This window comes from Equus quagga, chromosome 4, assembly GCF_021613505.1.
Source record: "Equus quagga isolate Etosha38 chromosome 4, UCLA_HA_Equagga_1.0, whole genome shotgun sequence".
NCBI lineage: Eukaryota > Metazoa > Chordata > Mammalia > Perissodactyla > Equidae > Equus > Equus quagga.
The window spans coordinates 107,679,017-107,702,533 of NC_060270.1; the positions used below are offsets into that span (position 1 = coordinate 107,679,017).

Below are 23,517 nucleotides of genomic sequence, written 5' to 3' on the forward strand. Positions count from 1 at the left end.
AAAAAACTACTGAATGCCTCTGCTGGGAGGATTTGTTGGTCCCACTTTCTCCAATCTCCAACTATTTGCTCTTAAGAATTCCAAATATATATAGAATATGATTCTTAGAAATAGAGTTCAGAAACACTGTCCGACCAGTATCATGAGCCTCCATAGGCAGATTATTTGACAAACCAAACCCATAAAGAGGGGCACATTTTAGTGACACAGCCCAGACTTCCCGACTTCTCTGGGCCTTACACAGCAATACACCACTGGTTTCCCTTAACCTTGAGACAGTTTTGTCGGTAAACACCATGTGCATAATAGGTTTCAGAGGTTAAGATGGATTTATCATGAGTACACAAGCTTGTGTACACAAGATCCAAAATTAGGTATTTCCACTAAAAGTCTTCTTTAAAATATATTTTCAATAGCGTATAACTCTAGGATGTAGAGGGAAGTGTTTGGGTAGGATTGCAAAGGAGGTTTGCAAAGAATCATAGTCAGTTCACAGGCAGTGGAAAGAGGCTTGCCAAGCAAAGCCTGTAGAAAACGGATTCATCGAATTAGAGTGGTCCGTGATCGACTGCCAAAGACAGCTTATTTTCTTTAGTAGTTCCAAAAAAGAATGCCTGAAACTTTGTGGTGAGGGAAGGCAATCCTATTGAACATGCAGGCAGAGCACCCTTTCTCACTGGCTCAGGTCAGTGTTATTATAGACTTGATGGGGTACTTAGAGTTCTGGGAGGGATTTTTAGGTCAGAAAAAAATTAGGCATAGGAGATTAGAGACCAAAATGTGTTCGTTTATTTTGTAGCAGAGTAAAGCAATAACACAGTTTTAGCGAAACCACTGACAGGACTGTTTAAGCCTACCAATTTTTGACTTCTCTTGCAAAATATTTGCTATTATTCAGACCAAAGAGTAAAATTGTAATTTAGGGAAAAGTAAGTAAATTGTGCAAAATAGTTAATATGACATTATAACAGGTAAAGAGTCCATTCATTCAAAGATGGATAAGGGGGGGTTCTAAGTGATTTAAAGAAAGAAAATTTCCTCTTCAAATTGTGTTCTTTAAATGCTGATTATTTTGTATGAAACAATTTGATGCGAGATATGTGGAAATTTCATGAAATGGCAAAAACAGAATCTGAACAACTTGAAACCGAGTGTTAATGTTAGCTGAAGCGTCTCAAGAGGGTTATTTATATATTTTTCTTTTTCCTTAGACCCAGTAGAGACGCTTCAAGAACTGCTCAGTCCTGGAGTGGAGGAATTGTGTGAAGACGCAGACGCTTTACCCTGAGACGAGGGCAGAAGTTTTCGTTACAGGGTAAGAGCTGATTCCTGCTTTTGGTTTTGTAATCTTTGAAAATTAAGGAAACTGTGAAGTAAAAATAGGCAGTATTATCAAAAGCATTAAGGGTGCTCTATATTTATTTATAGTTTCGTGGTAGTTCACGCTTTTTATCTTTCATGTGAAGATGTTTGGAAATAGTTCCTTGGCAAATATTCTTATGTTTGAAGTAGAATGATAGGTAGAAACAATGAGAATCGCAAAGCACCAATCTGGCCATTTTGGATTAAAATATCCTTAAGCACAGATACTCTCTGAAGATGGTTCTCCGCCCTTTTCTTCTTCAGCGCACATGGAAAGCACGGTATTCCCACAGTACACAGCAGAGGCTGAGCACAGCCAGAGACTCCTGGCACGGCTGCGCAGCTCCAGAGCAGCTCCGGGGCCGAAAGGATCAAATCTCACTACATCTGTTTGGGGGAGCTCTGCGGGGAGCAATAGAAGCTTTCCTTTTTGAAAATCCTAAAATGTTCCCTGCTTTTTATGCATCTCCGTGATTGGAGTCTGGGTTTAGAGGAGCTTTTCTTAGGGAAAAAAAAAAAAATGATACTTTGGGTCTTAAATTTTCATGTGAAGTTGATTTTACCTCAAGATTGAACAGTGTCCCTGATTTTATATCAAGAAACTTGAACTTAGACTGTTTTCCTCCTTCCCATCCATTAGCACAGTGACAAAGAAGCCCTCTGCTAGAGGATTCACGGAGGCATCTCAGTTCTGGCAGGACTCCTTGTTGTCCTTGGGCTCTGGGGAAGTTTCCATAAGACAAAATCTGCCACAAAGGTCACCAGGAGTCCCCATGGTCTGGGGTAATTGTATAGTTTAGGCCTTACCTCAATATTTGGTCTAGTCTAGGTAAGTCCTGTTTTTGTTATTATCTTAGTAATTATGCAAAAAATGATTGAAATTTTCACAGATTCGAGGCCTACCTAAAACTCAGACTTCATATTACAAAATCATAGGTTTCAGGCTAATGGGACCTGAATACTCTCTAGTGTTTCCTCTGTGCCTTATTCCAAATTTGTTTCAGGTACCACCACAGTGACCACCCAAGAAGGCGAGATAACAGCTGAGCTGCCCAGCAGCATCACCATGAAAGACTAGCATAAAATACCCTTTGGCCACAATTCTAGAAGCAGTTTTAGCTTGCCAGGATTTTTTTCTTTTGTTTTGATTTGGTTTGATTTATAACCTCTGTGTCTTAGGTTTTTCTTTTGTTTTGTTTTTCATCAACAGACATTCTTTAGAGAATTTTAGAATAACTGAAAAATTAATTGCAAGCTGCAAGTTCCTACATACTTCCCTCCCTCAAATGCACACAATTTCCCCCATTATTAACATCTTGTATTAGTGTCACGTGTTTGTTGTAATTGATGAACTAATATTGATACATTTTTATTAACTAAAGTCCATTATATAAAGGTTCACTCTTTGTATTGTACATTCTATGAGTTTTGAAAAATGTATAATGACATATTTCCATCCTTACTGTGTCGTGCAGAATAGTTTCACTGCCATGGAAATCCCATGTGCTCCTCTTTGTTTGCCCTTCGCTCTCTCGCTGAAACCCTGGTAACCTCTGATCTTTTTACTGCCTCCAGAGTTTTGCATTTTCAAGAATGTCATATAATTGAAATTGTATAGTATATAGTCTTTTCAGATTGGCTTCTTTCACTTAGCAATATGCTTTTAAACTTCCTCCATATCTTTTTGTGCCTGGACAGCTCATTTCTTTTTATTGCTAAATAATATTCCATTGTACAGATGTACCACAGTTTGTTTATTCATTTGCCTATTGAAGGACATCATGGTTGCTTCCAAGTGTGATAGTTATGAAAACAGTTCTCTGCATACTGTTGTGGAACATAGTCCTGAACTCATTTTGGTATATTCCAAGGAATGTAATTACTAGATCATGTGGTAAGAATATGTTTAGTTTTATAAGAAACTGCCAAATTGTATTTTGAAGTGGCTGTACCACTTTTGCATTTCCACCAGTAATGAGTGAGCGCTCCTGTTGCTCCATAGCCTCTCCAGCATTTGCTGTTGTCAGTGTTTTGGATTTTAGCATTCCAACAGGTTTTCTCATTATCTTAGGGTTTTTTTTTTTTTTTTTTGAGGAAGGTTAGCCCTGAGCTAACATCTGCTGCCAATCCTCCTCTTTTTGCTAAGGAAGACTGGCCTGAGCTCACATCTGTGCCCATCTTTGTCTACTTTATATGTGGGACGCCTGCCACAGCATAGCTTACCAAGCAGAGTGTAGGTCCACACTCGGATCTGAACCAGTGAACCCCAGGCTGCCAAAGCAGAACGTGCCAACTTAACCACTGCACCACTGGGCTAGCCCCAATCTTAGGTTTTTAATAAAATTAATTACAAAAGAGGTTGTTACTGCCCAGAAGACTCTAGAAATACTCTAGAACGTAGCCACTAGAAATTTCTTTAGTATTTACTTGGTAATGACATTGATTAAGAATCTGAGGGCCAGCTGTGGTGGCCTAGTAGTTGCATTCGGTGCACTCTGCTTCGGCAACACAGATTTGGTTCCTGAGTGTGGACCTACACCACTTGTCTTTCAGTGGTCATGCTGTGGCGGCACTCACATACAGAGAAAGGAATATTGGCAGTGGATGTTAGCTCAGGGCAAATCTTCCTCAGCAAAACAAAAAGAAGAGGAAGAAGAAGAATCTGAGCTTTCCCCTGGCAACATCCACTGTGGTAAGGCAAGTTTATGAGATAAGTGTGTGTGTGTACATAAGTGTGTATGTATGTATGTCTGTGTATACCTATTATTCTCTATTATAGGAAGAGGTTATAATAGGCAAAGGCTTTTCTAATAATACACCATTAAAGTGAAAACATGCAGAGTATATCAAAGATACTTTTGTTTGTTTCAAAAAAATGAAATATGCATGTTTTATAGATTCTGATATTAAAACAGGCCATGCTTGGTGTTATTTAAAGCTAGCTTTCAGCATGAACAACAGTGTTATATATAAGCCACATCAAATTAGGCATTTCTAATTTTTGTATTCAGTTAAATTCAGCCATGCAGATATAGTCATAGGAAGAGATTCTTCACAATCCTTTCAAGTTATAGTAATTTTTCTGTATGCTTGGTCTATGTTTCTGCTTTGGATTTGATTGTATTATTTTGTAAATGTTTCTGATAAGATAAACTTTCATACTAGAGAGTTATTCTTCAGGATAAGGACTGCTCCTTTTATCTTTCTATCTTCAAAATATAGCATAATGTCCGTGTTAAAGAAAAGATTTTCATGGCAGTTGTTAAAGGCAGAAATGAAGACTTTATTCAAGAGGGACTAGTGAAATGGAGTTTTCCAGTAGGGAAGAGAGATTGGGCTCACCTCCAAATACAACAAGGATGAGTGGAGATTTACAGCCAAGGAGCTGAGTGGGGATCAGTGCATGGAAAATTACTGAGAGACTAGGGGATCCTTGCTAGACTGACTAAACAAGATTCTTGCCGAAGGCAGACCAGGTGATAAGATATGGAGGGTGGGAATGGGGAATGTGATCAGATGTCAAGGGAAGAGAATTTTTGATAAATTGACTCAGCAGGATTCCTTGTTAACACTAAATTAGGCAGGCCAGAGAGAACCCAAGGTCAAGGCCTGGTCAAGAAGAGAATTCAGAGGCTGACCCAGATAAAATAGACATGTTCTCAACTTTCTAAAAAACATGCATTGTAGTGGAGGGGAGTTGAGAGAGAGAGGAAAAGGAATTGTGTTGTATTAGTAGTCACATTAAATACGTATACGTATACAGATTTTTATAGAGAAGTAGAATGGTAAGAGGTGTGTTGGCATTGGATGTACCTTAAATCTAGGTTCCTAATTCATTGCTATCATGGTATATGGAAGACTGGTTTTTCAAACAGCAATGTGCATAAAAATTACCTTGAGTCTTTGTTTAATTTTCATTCTCTTAGACCCCACACCTAGATGTCTGAGTAATTGGAAGTGTCCATGATTGTTCACTTTTAACAAGCACCTAGATTATTCTATTACAAGTGACCTGTAGGCTGCACTTTAAAAAACATTGATCTGTACCATTTACAATTCTCCCTACAGTGTGGTTGATGTTAGAAAGTACCCCTGAGAACTGGGTGAGAGGGAGATCAGGCCCAAATATAGGAGCCAAGAGAATGTGCTAACAAGATTGAGTAACTTCATGGCCCCTTACAGTGGAGTGGTTGATGGAGGACTGCCTTAAGAGTCTGAAAATGAAAAAACAAGCTAATTGGAGAAATCAGCACAAAAATTGTGTCCAAGATTACAAAGTTTAAAAAAAGAATGAAATGCATATTTTGTAAAGAGAATATCTTCTAAAAAGAAAAAATATAATAAATCATATTAATATTCAATGAAATGTTTATTTCATAGGTATCAATTATGATATTTACAATTACAGGGAAATGATAAATATCCAAAAATTCCAAAAGTGGAGAAATGATTAAGTTAATCATCCCAAAAGACTATTATTTTCACTGTTTTGAAGAATGATGACATTTAGAAAGTGTCTAACGTGATGTTACATCACAAGAAAAGTGAGAATCCACAACTATATGTTTGATAGGCTGTTTCCACATAAAATATGTATGTACATGTGATGAAATTTCAGATATTTTGAATTCTAAAATTTTAGAAATAAATTTCTAAAATTCATGCATCACTTAACAATGGGGATATGTTCTTAGAAATGCGTCATTAGGCGATTTCATTGTGTGAACATCATAGAATGTACTGAAGGGGAACAAAATTTGCCATCCAAAAGTGTGTCTCTTTAACATAAGGATTATTTTGGGTTGATTACTTTTAAGAAACAATAGACTCAGGAAGTTTGTCTTGTTACCTCCCCCTTAACTGCCTAAAAGAATTCAGATAAAAAAAAAAAAACCTGTCTCAGGAAGTGAGCGATCTCCTTAGCATGGCATGAACTAGGTAGTAGACAGGGAGGATCCTAAAAAAGCCTGTTTGTTGGGCTCCCTTCTGTGTTCTTCTGTTTCTATGTTGCCAAACACTTGTTTTCCAAACATTTGCTCCCTTTCACCTACCTGTGAATTGCTTTCCTTCCCTTTGAGTCCATGACTCTCCCCACTCCCAAAATCTCCTCTTGTATTTAGCTGAGGATGGTATTTAAGATGGTATTTAAGATGAAATGGCTTTGGCCATTTTGGTGATTTACTCAGTTTTCCTGTGTTTCTCCCATGTATACATGTTATTAAACTTTTGTTTATTTTTCTCCTGTTAGTCTGTCTCATGTCAATTTAATTCTTAGACAAGCCAGAAGAACCTAGAAGGATAGAGGAAAATTTCTTCCTCCCCTACACTACTTACACAAACCCAGATGGTGTAGCCTACCACACACCTAGGCTATATGGTGCTAATCTTATAGGACCACCGTCGTATATGCAGTCCGTCATTGACCAAAATGTTGTTATGTGGTGCTTGGCTGTATTATATGGTACTTACAAAATCAAATACTAGAATCTGAAACCTAGATGAGATGAATCAATAATATCCAGAATCACAAGCTTTGGTCATGAATTTTTAATAGTTAAAAGTAAATAATTTTTAAGTCAAAAGATGTTTTGAGATTACTCTACTATTGAGCCCCAGGTAAATTATCTAAAGCAATAATACCCACATCTGGCTGATGATCAGAATCATTTGGGGGCTTTTTGAAAATATGGATTCCATAGAAACTAGATAAGTGATCCAATTCGTGCAGGTCTGAGTATAGGGTCCCTCAAATCTGAATTTTTCAAATGCTCTACTGGTAGCTTTATTGATTACCAAGGGTTTGCAGCCATTGCTGTGGGGAAAAAAATTTACGTCTCTAAGAATTTCTGCAATGATCAACATGTGACAAAATAAAAAGATACGACAAAATAATGTGAAATTCTAGAGTGTTTAATGTATATAACATAGTAAATAAAGTTGAAGTTCAGAGGAAGGGAAGAGTAGCATGAAGAGGATTATTTGTGAAGGCCTTCTAGAAGAAGAACATTTTAAGCATTAGTGGCAGAGGTAGGGTAATGCTGCAGAAACCCAAAGCTTCATATCGTCTTAACAACGTCATGTTAAGACAAGAAGTGGTGAGAAAATGAGACCTTGAGACACTTAGAGATGGCAGTGAAAGAGTGGTACAATTAAGGGATGCCAGTTTTCTCACCAGTCCGAAGTGTAAGCCCTACATTCCTTCCCTAGAGGCCCAGGTCCCTTCTCAGCCTTTTCTTCCCAAGTGTGATGCTGGCTTTGGGCAAAAGATGCCTTCTGGGAGAAGAGGCTTCTTGGCATTTTTGGATGGAAAGGCATGTGTATTCTATAAATCAGTGTTTTTTAAGATGAAGGGAAGGAAACTAAGGAAAGGCACATTTGAATATTTGTGGGAGGACGAAACATTTATTATTTATGTTTATTAAAAGGAATTAACACTTTTGAAAGGCAGAGACTCAATCACGGAATAAGTTGAACTTGAACCTTTACAAATAGGTTTGGTTTGCTTTCCAAGAACTTGAAAGGTGGAGGGGAGAGGCATTTCAGTGATGGGGACCACAGGTAACTGAATAAGTCAGCCAAGTGTCTTTCTTCTCTGGGCTCAATTTCTTCTTTAATATAAATGCTGTTATTTAAACCTGCATTCCTCTAGATCATGTTGCCTAAACTGTCAGTAAATTAGTTTTATGCCACATATGACCTAGGAATAGGAGGTCAACAAATATTTCTTAAATGAAAAAAGCCAATGCTAGCTTGACTAGAGTTAATTGAGGAGTGGGTGTAGATGAGGTTGGATGTGATTGGTAGTCATACTGAGCTCGGCCTCAAGCCCCAGAATAAGGAATTTTGACTTGGCCTTATAGTGAAAGTCTCTGAGAAGGATGATGAGAAGATAAATGTAGGTTTTGGAGAAAATCAGCCAACAGTGAAGGAGATGGATTAAAGAGAGGGGGAACAGGAAATGAGATTAGCATGGTAATTAGCTAATTATCATGAGAGGAAACCTGGACTTGGCTGTTGGCAGTCAAAAGAAAAAGAAGGTAGTGGATAATAAAGGGAAGTTTTTTAGCTTAATTACAGTAATATTGATTAATCACCTGCTAAGTACCAGTCACTGTTCTAGGCCAGTGGGACGTGAGTGAACAAACTAGAGCATATATTCTATCAAGGGAAAAAAAAACATAAGGAGCAATAGCTAGTAAATAAAATAAATAATTTGTATAACATGTTGGAAGTTGAATATGTTGTAGAAAAATGCAAGTTTGAACAGAGTGTGGGGACTGGAATTGGCCACCCCAAGATATGGCTCTTTGGCATGATGATTATTTGAGGCTAGTTACTTTGCAGATGGGAAAGCAACTGAAAAGTAGAATTTACTTACCCTTTGTAAGAGACATTTACATTGTAAAGGAACTCTCCATCTATAAAGATATCTCCCTCTGTACAAGGAAGAAGGGCAGATGACCTTGTCTCTAGAAACTCTTAATCAATGCCAAAGGCAAGGACTTAAATCTGCATTTTGTTTACTGTACTTGTGTGGTAATCACCCATGATAGACTCCCCTTCCACCCCCAACATCCTCCTTTGTCTTTAGATATTTAAGTGGTGGTTTCGGCCATTTTGGCCAGTTGCTCAGCTTGCCTGACCTCTCCCATGTATACATGTTATAAAGCTTCGCTTAATTTTCTCTTAATTTGCTATTCTGTCTCATGTGAATTTAATTCATTCTCTGGCCAGACGAACACACATTAGGTAGAGGAAAAGTCTTCCTCCCCTACAAGAGTAAAGCAAATCAAGGAGAAAAAGGGCAGCAGTTTGCAGTATTACATAGGATGGTCCAGGCGGGGGGTGGTGGAGGGGAAGTGCTCATTGAGAAGGAGCAAAGATTTGAGGAATGTGTAAGAGGGAGTCAGTAACCTGAAGGAAGAGCATTCCAGGGATCAGGAAAAGGAAGCGCAAAGACCCTAAAGTGGGAGTGTGCTTAGAGTATTCCAAGAACAGCCACATTTTGAATTTAAAATCTATCTCAAGCCAAAATGCTGGATTATACAAATCACCAACTACTGAAATGGAGGATTTTGCTACTGGAAAGAGTCTTCCTCTGCAGTTCTGCTTCAGGCCAGATGGGATTAAATTTCTAAAGGACAAAATAGATGGAAAGAAGAGTGAATTAAAGAGTCAGACTTGGGCCATGCCATGGTTAAAGTCAGTTAGAGAAAGTGAAGGAGATTGGAGAAGTCAGAGAAAAACCAGGATCCTGTCTGTCCTTAAAGCTGTAGAAAGAGGGTTTGGCTAAGAAAAAGAGGCTCCCAGGTGCCAAATGCAGCAAAACAATTAAGGAGAATAAAGATAGCAGAAACACAAAACCAGTGGGGTTGAGAGAAGAGGCAGTGGGGTCACAAAAGCCAGTGACGACCCTAGAGAGAACAGTTTCAGTTGACTGAGAGCATGGGATTACTAAGTACCCAACTGGTCATGTTCCCTATACAGACACAATGAAAAATCTGTACTGTTAGGAATTAGTAGTCTCCTAGACAAGGAGTCTATTAGTTTTCCACTATGCATTAAAGATATTTTAGTAACATTTTGAAATCTGTCTTTGCTAAAAAGTGTTGACAAGTTTGAAAGACGAAAATTAAATGTGTTGGGCTTCAAACTGAAGTAGTATGCACGCGATTTCTCATCCCCTTTGCTCTCCTCGTCTGCTCTGATTTCATAACAAGGCGTAGAATTGACATGTTGAAGAACTGAGGTCCCCACATGCGTTGGTGGGGTGATGTTGCAGTACTGCTCAATTTGCAGAAAGCCTCGGGCCTGAAGAGTGGTTTTTTTCAGGTCATCACCAAAGCTTGTATTTTATTAATGCCTCGAGCATTTTTTTGTTAGGACACGTTGATGTTCTGGTTTCAAAAAGTTAGCAGAAATACATGGTTATCATAGCATTAAGAGTGGAGCCTGCCAATATTTGATAGTCTCTTCAATTGCTCCCCTACTGGATATTTTTAACAAGTTTGTAAGAATTAAAACATAGCAATAAGTAATAACTCAATATACTTCTGTCAGAATGTTAATAAAAAGGTATAGAGAAGTCAAGAATTTATAAAATTGGTACAGTCAGCTGTGGTGTCTGCTCTCTCTGCTATGACCTAGAATTCATTTTTTGAAATATCTTTTTATGTTATGTAGCGAGCCTGCTAGAAAAAGTGCTTTGAAAGCAGTGGGAGATTGGACATTTAAAGAACGGAAAAAATCTTAATATAAGAAAAGCGATGGGCTTGTTCCTCTGAGAAACCAATTGGGAGAGTGTGTTAAAGTTGATGTGATAGATGGCGGAAGTTATTTGGAATTTCAGGACCCGTTGTGAGGAACTTTCTGAAGGAGATCAGATTCACATTTAAGGCCAAGACTTTGCCCCTTATTCTCTTTTTTCCTCTTCCTTCCAGATTCCCATCATCCTGCCCCTATTAAAACTTGCCCCCAGGAAAGGATTCATTGTCCCTCTTTTAACTTCACATGAATTTAAATCACTATGATACTTCTCCCAAGTGTATTCACATCTTAAACAGGAAAGGAAGGTTGTGTCTCCATTTAAAATAATTACAAAACAACCTGCTCAGTTTGTTTGTAAGACCTGGGGAATTTATGGGTGGTTTTCTGACTTGGTGGTTACACTTTTACAGTAGTCCCCCCTTATCCATGGGAGATATGTTCCAAGACCCCCAGTGGATGCCTGAAGCCACAGATAGTACCAAACCCTATATATACTATGTTTTTTTCTATACGTACACACCTATGATAAACTTTAATTTTGAAATTAGGCACAGTAAGAGATTAACAACAATAACTAATAATAAAATAGAATAATTATAACAGTATACTGTAATAAAAGTCACCATAGATCTTAGCAACCTCAGCACACAGTTTTTTTCCTTTACTTATTAAGTGAAGAACTTTCACCTTTTCACTTTAAGGAAGCACTTTACCACTTCTCTTTGGCATATCTGAATTGCCAGCATTGCTACTCTTGTGCTTTGGGGCCATTATTAAGTAAAATAAAGGTTACTTGAACACAAACACTGCAATAGCTGTATGGTCAATCTGATAACCGAGACGGCTACTAAGTCACTAATGGGTGGGTAGTGTACACAGTGAGGATATGCTGGACATAGGGATGATACATGGACATAGGCAGGATGAAGCAGGACTGCACAAGATTTCATCACGCTACTCAGAACAATGTGCAGTGTAAAACATGAATTGTTTATTTCTGGAATTTTCCATTTAATATTTTTGTACTATGGTTGACCACGGGTAGGTGAAACTATGGAAAATAAAACCATGGATAATGGGGGACTACTTTATATTTATTTTTGGCATCCGTTTTATATTAAAGGAAATGGTAGTTCCCATAATAGTAACGTGATGATATTTTTGTTGCTTTTCATTTACCTGCCTTTTTCTTTCTCAACTCCACAATTAATCTGGTTAAATTTGTTAACAAAGGAAAAATTCTAACTGTATTAATTGTGTGTGCTTTTACTAGTTACTATTTGATACTTCATCATTATATTTCAAATGAGAAAAATTTTAAAATAAAATCTAGACTTTATATTCTGTGATAAAAATCGCCACTTTTTCCTTGAAGACATTGTCTCAGAATTTTTTTTTTCCTGAGGAAGATTCACCCTGAGCTAACATCTGTTGCCAATCTTCTTCTACTTTGTATGTGAGTCACCACCACAACACATCTGCTAATGAGTGGTGTAGGTCTGTACCTGGGAACTGAACCCAAGGTGCTGCCAAAGTGGAGCATGCCAGTCTTAACCACTAGGCCACAGGGCCAGCTCCAAGAAATGGTTTTTTAAAAGGTAGTGCTATTGGTTTCATTTTTTGGAAGGGGAAAGCATCAGTTAGAGTAGTAAGATAGTAATCTAGTATATTTGGCATTATGGAACTCAAGGATTTAGCAGTAAAAAGAAGCCTTTGCTAAAGAAAAAATTGACATATTTTGTTAAGAGGAAGAGAGTTGAATTGCTATATTTGACTGGAAATCTGCAACACTAGAAGTAGTTACTTAGAAATAAAAGCTTTTCTAAAACTTTTTATTTGAATTAGTCATTGTAATTGCATAAATAACAGAATTTTTTATTTTTATAAGCACAGAAGTATGCAGGTTTTTCTAAATCTTCAATATCCAAAAATGCCTAAGACATATGCTTTATAGAAACAGAATAAGAAAGAAAATAACATTTTATCAAAGTATCTCAAAGTTCTACATTAAAGAATGAAGGAAATTATGTTTTCCCTTCCCCAGCAAAGAGCAGCAAATGAACAATTTAGATGAAAGAAATAAGCAAACCAAGTAAGAATGTGTGGCTGGGCTGGAACCTGGAAATCCTATAATTAAATTAAATTGATTGTTCTGGTATTTCAGTAGTTTAAGTAAAATCTTGGGGATGAGGGATAGGGGTTAAGGAGTCTATGTGTGTGTGTGACAGAGAGAGAGAGGGAGAGAGAGAAACAGTCCAAGAGACGGACACTGAGAACAAGCTCAGAAGGAAGACTTCAAGTTCCAAGCAGAGGGAGATTTTTGATTATCTTTCAAGTTTACGATTTGACACTAGCGATGGCCTTTGTTGCTTTGGAAACATCATTTCACCTTCCTGCATCTGAATTTTTCTGAGAAAAACATCTCCTTAATGTCACAATAGCCTCACAGAAACAATTTAATAGTTCCTGCTAAAAGCCTATAAGAACTCTCAGGATAGGAGATGCAGTTTTGCAAAGGCATTCTCAGCCTCTGTCGATCTTAATTTAGCAGATTGAGAACATGATGGGTTTATTTACCAAACCATCAGTGGTAGAGAATAAGAGGCAAGAATAATTCTTTCAAAATTGTTAAAATGCTAGTTAAATAATGACCAGAAAATTACAAGTTGACCTTCTTCAGTGTGGCACTTCTAAAATATGGCTTCTAAACGCCCAGTTTTATTTTACCACTTTAAATGATAACTAATCAGGAAAAAACCCCATGGGGTGCCATTGATATGATCTTCGGAGAAAATTTTCTTCCCTATATATTTGTTTTATGAGTCTGGGGTCCTCTCTCGATTTGACCATATCTGGATGATCTGGCTATATCTGTCACTTATAAGAACTGCAAGCAACTAAGAAACTCTGTGCCACACTAGGACCCCAGGCAGAACTTCACTTAGGCGGGAAAAAAAATGCCCATATTGTGCTTGTTATAAAGATAAGAGTGTTTTCCCATAGCTACATTTTTTGTGAGCATCAGTCATTCTTGAACACATTGCTATTACATAAATCTAAAGATGGATAAGCTGACCATCTCTTGGCTAATGTTATTGGAATTTTTAATTCACTTGCTGATTCTACCATATTCCTGGGGTGAAGGTAGAAAACTCTTTTGAAGAATGATTTATAGGAAGATATTGATCCCAATGAGATATTTATAGGCTCTTTAATAATAGTTGATTGTTTGAACCACAATCATTTACTGATAGGTCTGTCATACAATCTAAGATGGTGAAACTATTAACTATCAATTGAATAATTAGATTATTTCATTGGTTTGCTGCTAAATTCCTAAACTAGAATAATAAGATACCCTTTGAAAATTGACATGTAAGGAACCACTGAGGTAAACAACTTCATGCTATTTTAATGAATTAAAGTGCAGCAACCATAAAATTATTGCCCTTTTAACTAACTTTATAAGATATTGTGTAGTGGAAGCAAACGAAAATGAGCCTTGAATTTACAAAACTGAAAAACTCAGGGCCAGCCCCATGGCTGAGTGGTGAAGTTTGCACGTTCTGTTTGATCGGCCCAGGGTTTTGACAGTTCGGATCCTGGGCACAGACTTAGCACTGCTCATGAAGCCATGCTGAGGTGGTGTCCCACGTAGCACAACCAGAAGGACCTCCAGCTAGAATATACAACTATGTACTGGGGGGCTTTGGGAGAAAAGAAAAAAAAAATGAAGATTGGCAACAGATGTTAGCTCAGGTTCCAATCTTAAAAAAAAAAGACAACTCCTTAAAGTGGATTTTTTGAACTAATTTGTTTTTCCCTTTTGACAATGTATCTGTTAAATGGTAAATAAAAGCAAATAGAAAAAGTTTATTAACTCAAAATTCAAAAATATTTATATTACTATCACTTTATAATTGTAATAAGATTGTAATGTTTTCGTCATACTAATATATAAGATATGCAATAACTATATCTAGTTTTCAAATCTCAACCTTTCAGGTTTTTACACTTACACTTTTAAATATGTTTTAAAGTTTTTTCTGATTTTAACTTCAAGTTCAAACTTCAAAGAGCAATCAACCAAAATGAAAAACACCAATACGTTTTAGTTACAAAACAAAACCAATGTTTTAAATGTTATGCAACAGTTTATAATTGCCTCTTAGTTGTAATGTAAATATGAAATCAATTAGATCTCTTCCAAGTTTGGAAACCTTTTTGCCCGTAAAGACAGCTCTCAGAAATATTTATTCACTCATCTGTAGCAGCAAAAAGAATATCAATGAGGTTGAGCCACCACTGGGCTGCTTTTGCAGTAATTAAATATCTTGGACTTTACCTTGAAGTGCCTGCTTATTTATTGGCATTTAGCCTTCAAAGTAGTGTTGAGTTTGAGACAAGTACGTGAATAAATTATGTGTAACATTTATGGTAAGGCTCTAGAGTCTCATTTCCGCTCTAAAATCTTCAAGTATTAATTCCTTTGAAGTTTTAAGCATCCTAGTGAAATAAACTTGTCTTGCATCACCTCTACATGCCATTTTTCTCTGTTACAATAGAAGGAAAAGACAAAGGACCACGAGTGCTTCATTCATTCATTCAAGGAACATTTACTAAAAGTCTCCTTTGTGTTAGGCGGTGAACAAGGTGGTGAAGGCTTATATTTTCATAGTGAAGATAGACTAAATGCAACATTTCACCTATCTTTGCATAGATACAATTATAAGAAATAATTATAAAGCAAAGAACAGGGTGAGAGAACATATAACAGAATGCCTTAACATAGTAAGAGGGGTCAGGAATCTCCGGGAGAAAGGTGAAGGTAAGGGGAACATCCCAGGAAAAGCAACAGAATGTTCCAAGGGTGTATTCATTAGGACGTTTCCTGGACAAAACTATAGGGCCACAAATATAATATTATAGGTTTTAATAAGTACTTTATAACATACAGATTGTTTCATGATACTTTTAGAGTTAAGGTTATTGACATACTGCCCACTAAAACTTCTTAAATTTCTCTTCATAATCTCTCTTCCTATCCAATCTCATGAATTGACTCAACTCTTAAGAAAGTGTTTACAAGCAGTGAATAGACCTGACGGGTGTTCACGTGTGATTATTTGTGAAAAATCCAGGGGATCCCTATACTTCAAATCGAGATCTGTAGAGTATCTGGCTGCCTCAACGCTTCCCTTCACTTTACTATCACCCAGGCTACTGCAGGATCCTGAACACTTGCAAAAAGTGAAAAAGCTTATTGTTAAGTTTTTATTATGTTAGACTCTTTAAAGCTTCCAATAGCTGATGCATTTTATGTGATAATGTCAAAATATAGTAGCTTGGTGCTAAAAACTCTCAACAGTCAATGTGATCTCCAACCTCCATTTCTAGCATCATCATCCACTACTTCCTGACACAAATTCTGTGCTTCAGCCAAAATAGTTCATTTACTTTCCTCCTAATGTACCTTAAGTTATCTTGCTTCTAAGAAGTTCACCCCATCTTAAATGCTTACCCAGTTTCTCTTCTTCAAAAATTTATTGTCTTCATAATAACGTCACTGACCACCTTACTCTAGAGTGCTTTTTTATCTGAATTTGAATTTTAGAAATCACATAAGCTCTCGAATACTGTTCCATATTCCTGGCTGCCCATCTGCTTGGTAACACTTATGAAATTGTCATTACTTTCCTTGTGTTAAAATTTCAAGTGCACTTTGTTATCTTTCTTTTATGCATAGGTTCCATTTACATAACAGATCTATATTGTCCTATATTCTAGGTATCGTTTTTATATTTCAAATCCATCTTTATTTTGTGCTTAGGTTCCATTTACGTAACAGATCTATATTTTGTTCTATATTCTAGATATACATTTTATGTTTCAAATCCATCTTTCTAGTTTATCTTTAAATCTTTAAAGTCAGGGTGCTTTTCCCATATTCAGTGTTTAATAAATGCATGTTTTTGGTTGACGAAAAAGAGCAAACTCTTAAGAATAATCACCAAGCAGAGGAACTGCTGTATCATCACCCAGAATTTTCTGGCTCCCTGAATTAATATGCAGTGGGTTCAATTCTATAACAGGTTAATTGCTACCAATCATGAGGAAGTTAAAATACTCTCAGAATTTAGAAGCCAAACTTGAATCATAATGAAGCTTCTTAATTCTGTGCCAAGCCCACAGATTGAATGTCTACTATTATTTAGCTGGCCTTATTTATTTAGTTGTAATCATTTCCTGAGACTGTGCAGAACATTGAATTGGAATGGATACAATTCTAGCCTAGAATCCATATTCTCGTATTAGTTATAAGTAGTTCACAATTGGATATTGTATGCAATTATATGTCAACCATGAAAAGAAGCACTAGCTAGTTTTCAGGATCTCAAAATAAATCATCTCAAATTTAAGGTATTGCTTTTTTCTGTTTTCATTGTGATTGGTTTTCATGGCAAGGCAGGTTATAAGACTATTTCCTACATAAAGATGCCTCTTTTCTCTTAAACTAGTGATAAAGAAACAACAGAAATAAAATGGCTCATCAGAAAGGAGTATCTTCCTTCAATTTCCATTGATAGCTGGCCGATTAATTAAATTATGATACATCTATGCAGCATACTATATACAGCCATAAAAAAGAATGAATATGTAATTCTCTATATACTGATATAGAGAAATCTCCAATATACATGAAGTGAACAAAGCAAGGTGCAGATCAGTGTGAAAAATATGCTACCATCTGTATAAATATAAATAAAAAAGAATATGGGTGGATCTACATGCATGAGCAAAGGATGTATCAGGAAGACGATACAATGAGATGATTATGCCACTGACTCTGGAGGAGAGAGGAGATGATTAAAATGAAGAAGTGAGAAGGAAACTTTTCACTGAATACACTTTGTATTTTCTAAATTTTGGACCATGTGAATGTATTAACTATTGAAAAATAAATAATATTTAAATTTTTAAAATAGAAATACAAGAAGAGAAACAAAGGAAAGGAATAATTTTCTTAAGTGTGAGGTAGCCAGTGAAAGTTTTCTGAAAACAGTAGGCTTATATCAAGCCTATAAGAATCTGAAAAACATCTTCAAAGCTCCTCTTTTTGATATTGTTAATACTCACAAATGCTTCAATGTCAGGTTCAAGAAATGTGATCAGAGATTCCTAGGAGAAGGGAAATGGAGCAGAATCTCATCACTCCCTATGGAAGAGCGTGGAAGTAGTCATCTATAAAGCCAGCATATTTGGTCATGAGATGTTCAGTCAGCTTGGAGTTTGACCATGTATTCAAGTCTGATGGAGAGCTACCCAGAACTCATCAACCCCTTCTCCCTTCATAAGAATGTACGTTAGATCCAAGTATATTGAGCACCTTCTATGTATCAACCGCTTCTCTGGAATCTGAAAATAACATTAAATGATATAGCAAACAACAAATAACAAAAACCTGCTTTCAAGAAGTTTACATTGTAGTGGGAGAGACAGATAATAAATATGATGTATAAGGAAATATATGGTATATTAAAGAGTGATGATTGCTAAGGAAAAATACGAAGCAGGGAAGGTGGATAGGAAATGTTGAAGGTACAATTGCAGTTTTATTAAGGTAGCCAGAGAAGACCTTTCTGAGAAGGAGACATTTAATTAAAGTCCTGAAGAAAATGAGACATTAAGCAAGCCATGCAGAAATCCAGCTAAGAGCATTAGCAAGTGCAAAGACCTTGACATGAGAGAATACCTGCTATGGTCAATGAACAGTAAATCCAGTGCAGCTGGAGCAGTGAGTTTGGGGAAGAGCAATAGAAAATGAGGTCAGAAAAGTGAAGGTGCAAGAGATTGGAAATCACATAGGCCTTTGTAGTTCTTTGAAAGGAACTTGGCTTTTACTCTGAGAGAGATGGGAAGCATTTGGGAAGTTTAGAGCAAAGGATTGACGTGATCCATTTACATTTTTTAAGGATTATGACTCTGCTGTGTAGAGAATGGAATGAAAGAGTTTGAGAGCAGAAGTAAGGATGCCACTTAGAAAACTACTAAAATAGTCCAGGAGACAGATGATGGATGGTCTGCTGGGAAGTGGAGAGAATTAAGAGAATAGCAGATACATTTTTAAGGTGGACCCAGTAGGAGGTACTGACTATCCGATGTGGAGAATGAGATAAAATTAGTGTCAGATTGTCAAAGCAGTCTCAAGATAAATTGTAGACCTTACCCCGTATCAAGTTTACTCATAATTCATGGATACAGACAGTAGCTAAACACAAGCCAAGCATTCTTCCTGTGGAAAGGTGTGGAACCATCAGTGCAGCTCTCCATAAAATGTCCTTTTCATGCATGGGGACATGCTCTGGTTCATATTTAACGTGAGAGGTTTAAATAATGTATGGGATGTATTGCTTGCACAGGAGTCACTTCAGTTGTGCAGCATCTTCATTTTATATCTCTTTAATTACGTAATGTAATCTTTTTCATGAAGCCATGCCTTACAGAGCGTGGAAACTCATAAATTCCAAGATGTTTTGTTCTGTTGTTGTGATAGTTTTCTCAACATAAACAATCCTAGACAGGCCAGATGCATCCTACTAAAATCATTCCATAAGTGAGGACTCTGCTACTAGTAAATACTATTTGTATATTTGCTATGATTGTCATTGGTGTGTTTACAAAGGTCAACTGGGCCATCTCTTTCTTTCCCAGATTGGTTAAAGGGGCAAACAGATTGCAAGCCTGATGCTACCTCTTGCCTTCCTAGAGAGTCAAAGATGATTTCCAGGGGTTTTCACATCAAAAGAAAGAAGGATGGAGTTGTCATTTACTGTGATGGGGAAGAGAGAAGAGCAGTCCCTGTGGAGTAAAACTGAAGAGCTCAATTTTGCACATTCTAAGATGTGAAGTAGGCATTCATGTAGAAATGTCAATGAGTCAGCTAGCTATATGAATCTGGAATTCAGAGAAAAATCTGGAATGTAGATACAATTTGGGAATCACTAGCTTATAGACAGTATTTAAAGCCATGAGATAATATGTGATCACCAGAAGAATGAAAATAGATAGAAAAGTAAAAATTAAAATAACAACATTATAATCTATAAAAAAGGGAAGGGTAAAATATTAATTAAGAGCCTTAAAAATAAGCATACCATTTCTTTCAGAACTTTCAGATAAGTACTTTAGCCTGTGGGATAATCATAGAAGTGCAGAGGGATGTTTATTGTAGAGTTATTTTAAAAAGAAGATATTGAGGGGGCCAACCCCATGGCTGAGTGGTTGAGTTCACATGCTCCACTTCAGGGGCCCGGGGTTTCACCAGTTCGGATCCTGGGGGCAGACATGGCACCGCTCATCAGGCCGTGCTGAGGCGGTATCCCACATAGCAGAACCAGAGGGACCTACAACTAGAATATACAGCTATGTACTGGGGGGCTTTGGGGAGAAGAAGGAAAAAAAAGAGATTGGCAACAGATGTTAGCTCAGGTGCCAATCTTAAAAAAAAAAAGAAAAGAAGACATTGAAAACCACAAGTGATGAATGATGGTTTCATGCATTAAAAATAATGGACACATGGAAAATGAAAAAAGTAAAATAGATAGGAATCTATATGACTTTAAATAGACCAAAAATATAGTTTTTCACCTAATTTTTTTTAGTCAGGAAATTCTTCCAAATGTTAGCAAACAATTATCACTGAATGGTATGTTTTCCTTTTGCTACTTTTCTGTATCTCCCAGATTTTCTACATAAATTACATATTCAGAAAAAAAGTCATCTGACAAGAAGGGAACAGTGAAAAACATAAGGACAACTAATCAGGTGGACTTGAATTTTGGTAAAAAGAGCATTTTTGATCTTAGTACCTTCACTCACTCAAAATGCATTTATTATTGAGCACCCACCATGGTCCAGCATGGGGAGTACAGCAGTAAACATAAAAGAAGATGTCCCTTTCCTCACGGAGCTCACAGTCTGAAAGTAGACAGAGAAATAAAGGTAAGATCTATTGGGAAATGATAGGTACTATGAAGAGAGCAAAGCAGGATAGAGGGCAAGTCGTCAGACTGATGATACACTTTGAATTAAAAGTACAATTTGAAATAGAAGCTGTGACAGCAAGCATCCTTTTCTCATTCCCCATATTAGGTGAAAAGATTTCAATATTTCACCATTAAATATGATGTTTGCTATAGATATTATTGTAGAAATTTTTGTTGATTATAGAGTATTCCTTATATTCCTAGTGTTTTGTGAATTATCATGAATGAATTTTGAATTTTATCAAATTCTCATGTATTTGTTGTAATAATCATATTTTTCTTCTTTATTCTGTCAATGTGATAAAATATATTACATAATTTTCAAATATTAAACCAACAATGCATTCCTGGAATAAAGCCACTTTGGTTTACATTTGTTATATAAATTTATATAATATGTATATGTATATTTATAATATAAATGCTAATTTATATTATATATATGTTATTTATTAAAATATATGTACTTATATTTTAATTTTTAAATATATTCATATTCAGTGGGAAAAGATTGAGTACAATTGCTGTTATTTCTTCCTTAAATATTTGGAAGAATTCACAGCACCATCTATGAAGTACTCTTGCCAAAACCCAGAAAAGTTAAGTGAAACCTCTTAAATCTCTAGATCTAACTACCAGTTAACAGAAAATTTAGGAGAGTCAGGAACAAGTTAAATGACACATGAAAAAGTAATCAGCTATTTATAAAATAGAAATATTGCAAGATAAATGAGCTGGTTTCTTCATCATATTTAATGTTGAAATATTAAAATTTTGCTATCACAGCTTCTATTTCAAATTGTACTTTCTACCCCCAAATACAAAGAGAAGGAAAGGCAAGGAGGAACAGCTACAAATGCAAGTGTAGACTACATATGGGATTTAATTTGAGCAAATCAACAGCCGAAGACATCTTGAGACAATGTAGAAACTTGAACATCAACTGGCTATTAGAAGACATTAAGAAATTATGATTAATTTTATTATGTATATTAAAGGTACTATAGTTTTTTAAAATGATTATCTTTTAGAGATACATATTGAAGGATTTCAAGTGAAATTATATAATTTCTGGAATAAGAAAACTTTAAAAAAAGTAAATAAAATAGAAGTGGAATAGATGAGCCAAAGTTAGCATCACACTATTCTTTTCTATTTTTGTGCATACTGAAAATGTTTATCATAAAAGGTAATTTTTTTATAAAAATGAATAAAAAGTCATTGTTAGCTTACAAATGTACAGTCTTTGCTTCAGTCTTATTTCTACTGCTGCTATAAACTAATACACCTTCTTCTTTCCTGTTATACATGGTTTATTCTAAACTTTGAGAAAATTTTCAAAATTGGTACATATTTTATTAGCTACTTTTTAAAGACATTTTAAACATATTTTACAGAGGATATCAGTCATCCCATTTTGTAAAAGAAAAACATAAATGTTTAGAACAAATGAGTAAAATCATGGCAGTTTTAAAAATATTTCTTTTTGAACGTTGGATGTCTGTCAACGAGCAATCCTCCCCTGCAGACACAGGAAGAAGGATTGTCCTTTCTCTCTTCTTTCTGCCCTCCAATCTTTCTTCAATGTCCCTATTGAAAGACTCTAATTGGAAGCCATGAGACAAAGGAGAAATAAAGTTCACAGAGCCCCAGTCCCAGCATCGCAGAGCCGAGGACAAAGGGGTGAATTTGCGATTGAGACTTAACAAGAACTGGCAAGCAGGGTACCTATTATTTTATGCACTAAAGTTTAGTCTAGTATTATTTTTTTGTTGTAGTCAAATGATGTAAACTATATAGAATAATGAATATTAATGTAGCCTTTTTCTCAAGCAGCTAAATCCTGGCTCCTATCTGTGGAAGTATAAGTGAATTGCTGAAACTCTCCAAGCCACAGTCTTTTCATCCATAACATGGGAATAATCAGCACACCTACTTCACACAGTTGTGAAGGAAAGGGGAAATATAAAATGAGTGGCCTGGTCGCATAGTACCTGGTTAATAAATGTAAACTGCTATAATTTTTTAATAATCATCATTTTGCTGTCATTATCATCATTGTGATTTGTATTTTTAAGTTAAAAATACACAGAAAGCTTAGAAAAAAATAAATGGGCACGAATATGTTGATAATTTAGTAACTAATTTGACTATTTTTAATATTGTCACTCACACATTCAATTTACAAGTTATTGCTTTGAATGATATTGTATTTAATAATCAAAATAGTACTGAGGACACAAAAATAATTGATATCTTCAGCTTGAACTAACCTAATATTGAGCTTGGAAAACCCAGAGATTCATGAGATTTTCCTCTGGAGGTAAGGGGATATGTAGATTTCAGCTAGGTATATCTAGATTTGATGTACGTATCTACTTCAAATGTTATTATTTCATTCAGGACGTTTAAGGTCAATCAAGCATCCTTCAAGAAACAAACTTGAGATAGAGAAGATGTTCACTTCAAATTGTACTCATATTTATGTTGGAGTTTACAAAACAATTCTTAGTGATGTGTGTTAATTAACATAGCCTTACTGATTAAGCATCAGCTGAGAAACCATAAAATTATAGTGAAGCATAAATCGAAATGCTGAAAAGTACCTCTGTGAACAGATTACTGTCTCAAGGATGATGCACAGCTATTCATTGCTCTGCCTTTATGCTGAGCGTAAAGCTACCTCCATTACTGTTTATTAGGATGGAATATTTGTGTTGTCTTTGTTTTTGATCTTACTACCTTCAGTTACTTTATTTTCCTAGGGTAGTTAACCTCATCATAAAGCAAGTTCATCTAAAAATTTTATTCTACAATGCATGATGTCAGGACTTAAAATTCA

General features: G+C 36.0%; 1 protein-coding gene across 3 annotated transcripts in view; it reads left to right on the forward strand.

Moving 5' to 3' along the window:
- B3GALT1 (beta-1,3-galactosyltransferase 1) overlaps nucleotides 1–23,517 on the forward strand; it is a 485,002-nt gene that overhangs the window by 163,981 nt on the left and 297,504 nt on the right. For all 3 annotated transcript variants that reach the window (XM_046659206.1, XM_046659207.1, XM_046659205.1), the window contains one exon: nucleotides 1,212–1,315. The gene's annotated coding sequence lies outside the window, so the exon portion shown is untranslated. The remainder of the gene's footprint in view (nucleotides 1–1,211; nucleotides 1,316–23,517) is intronic.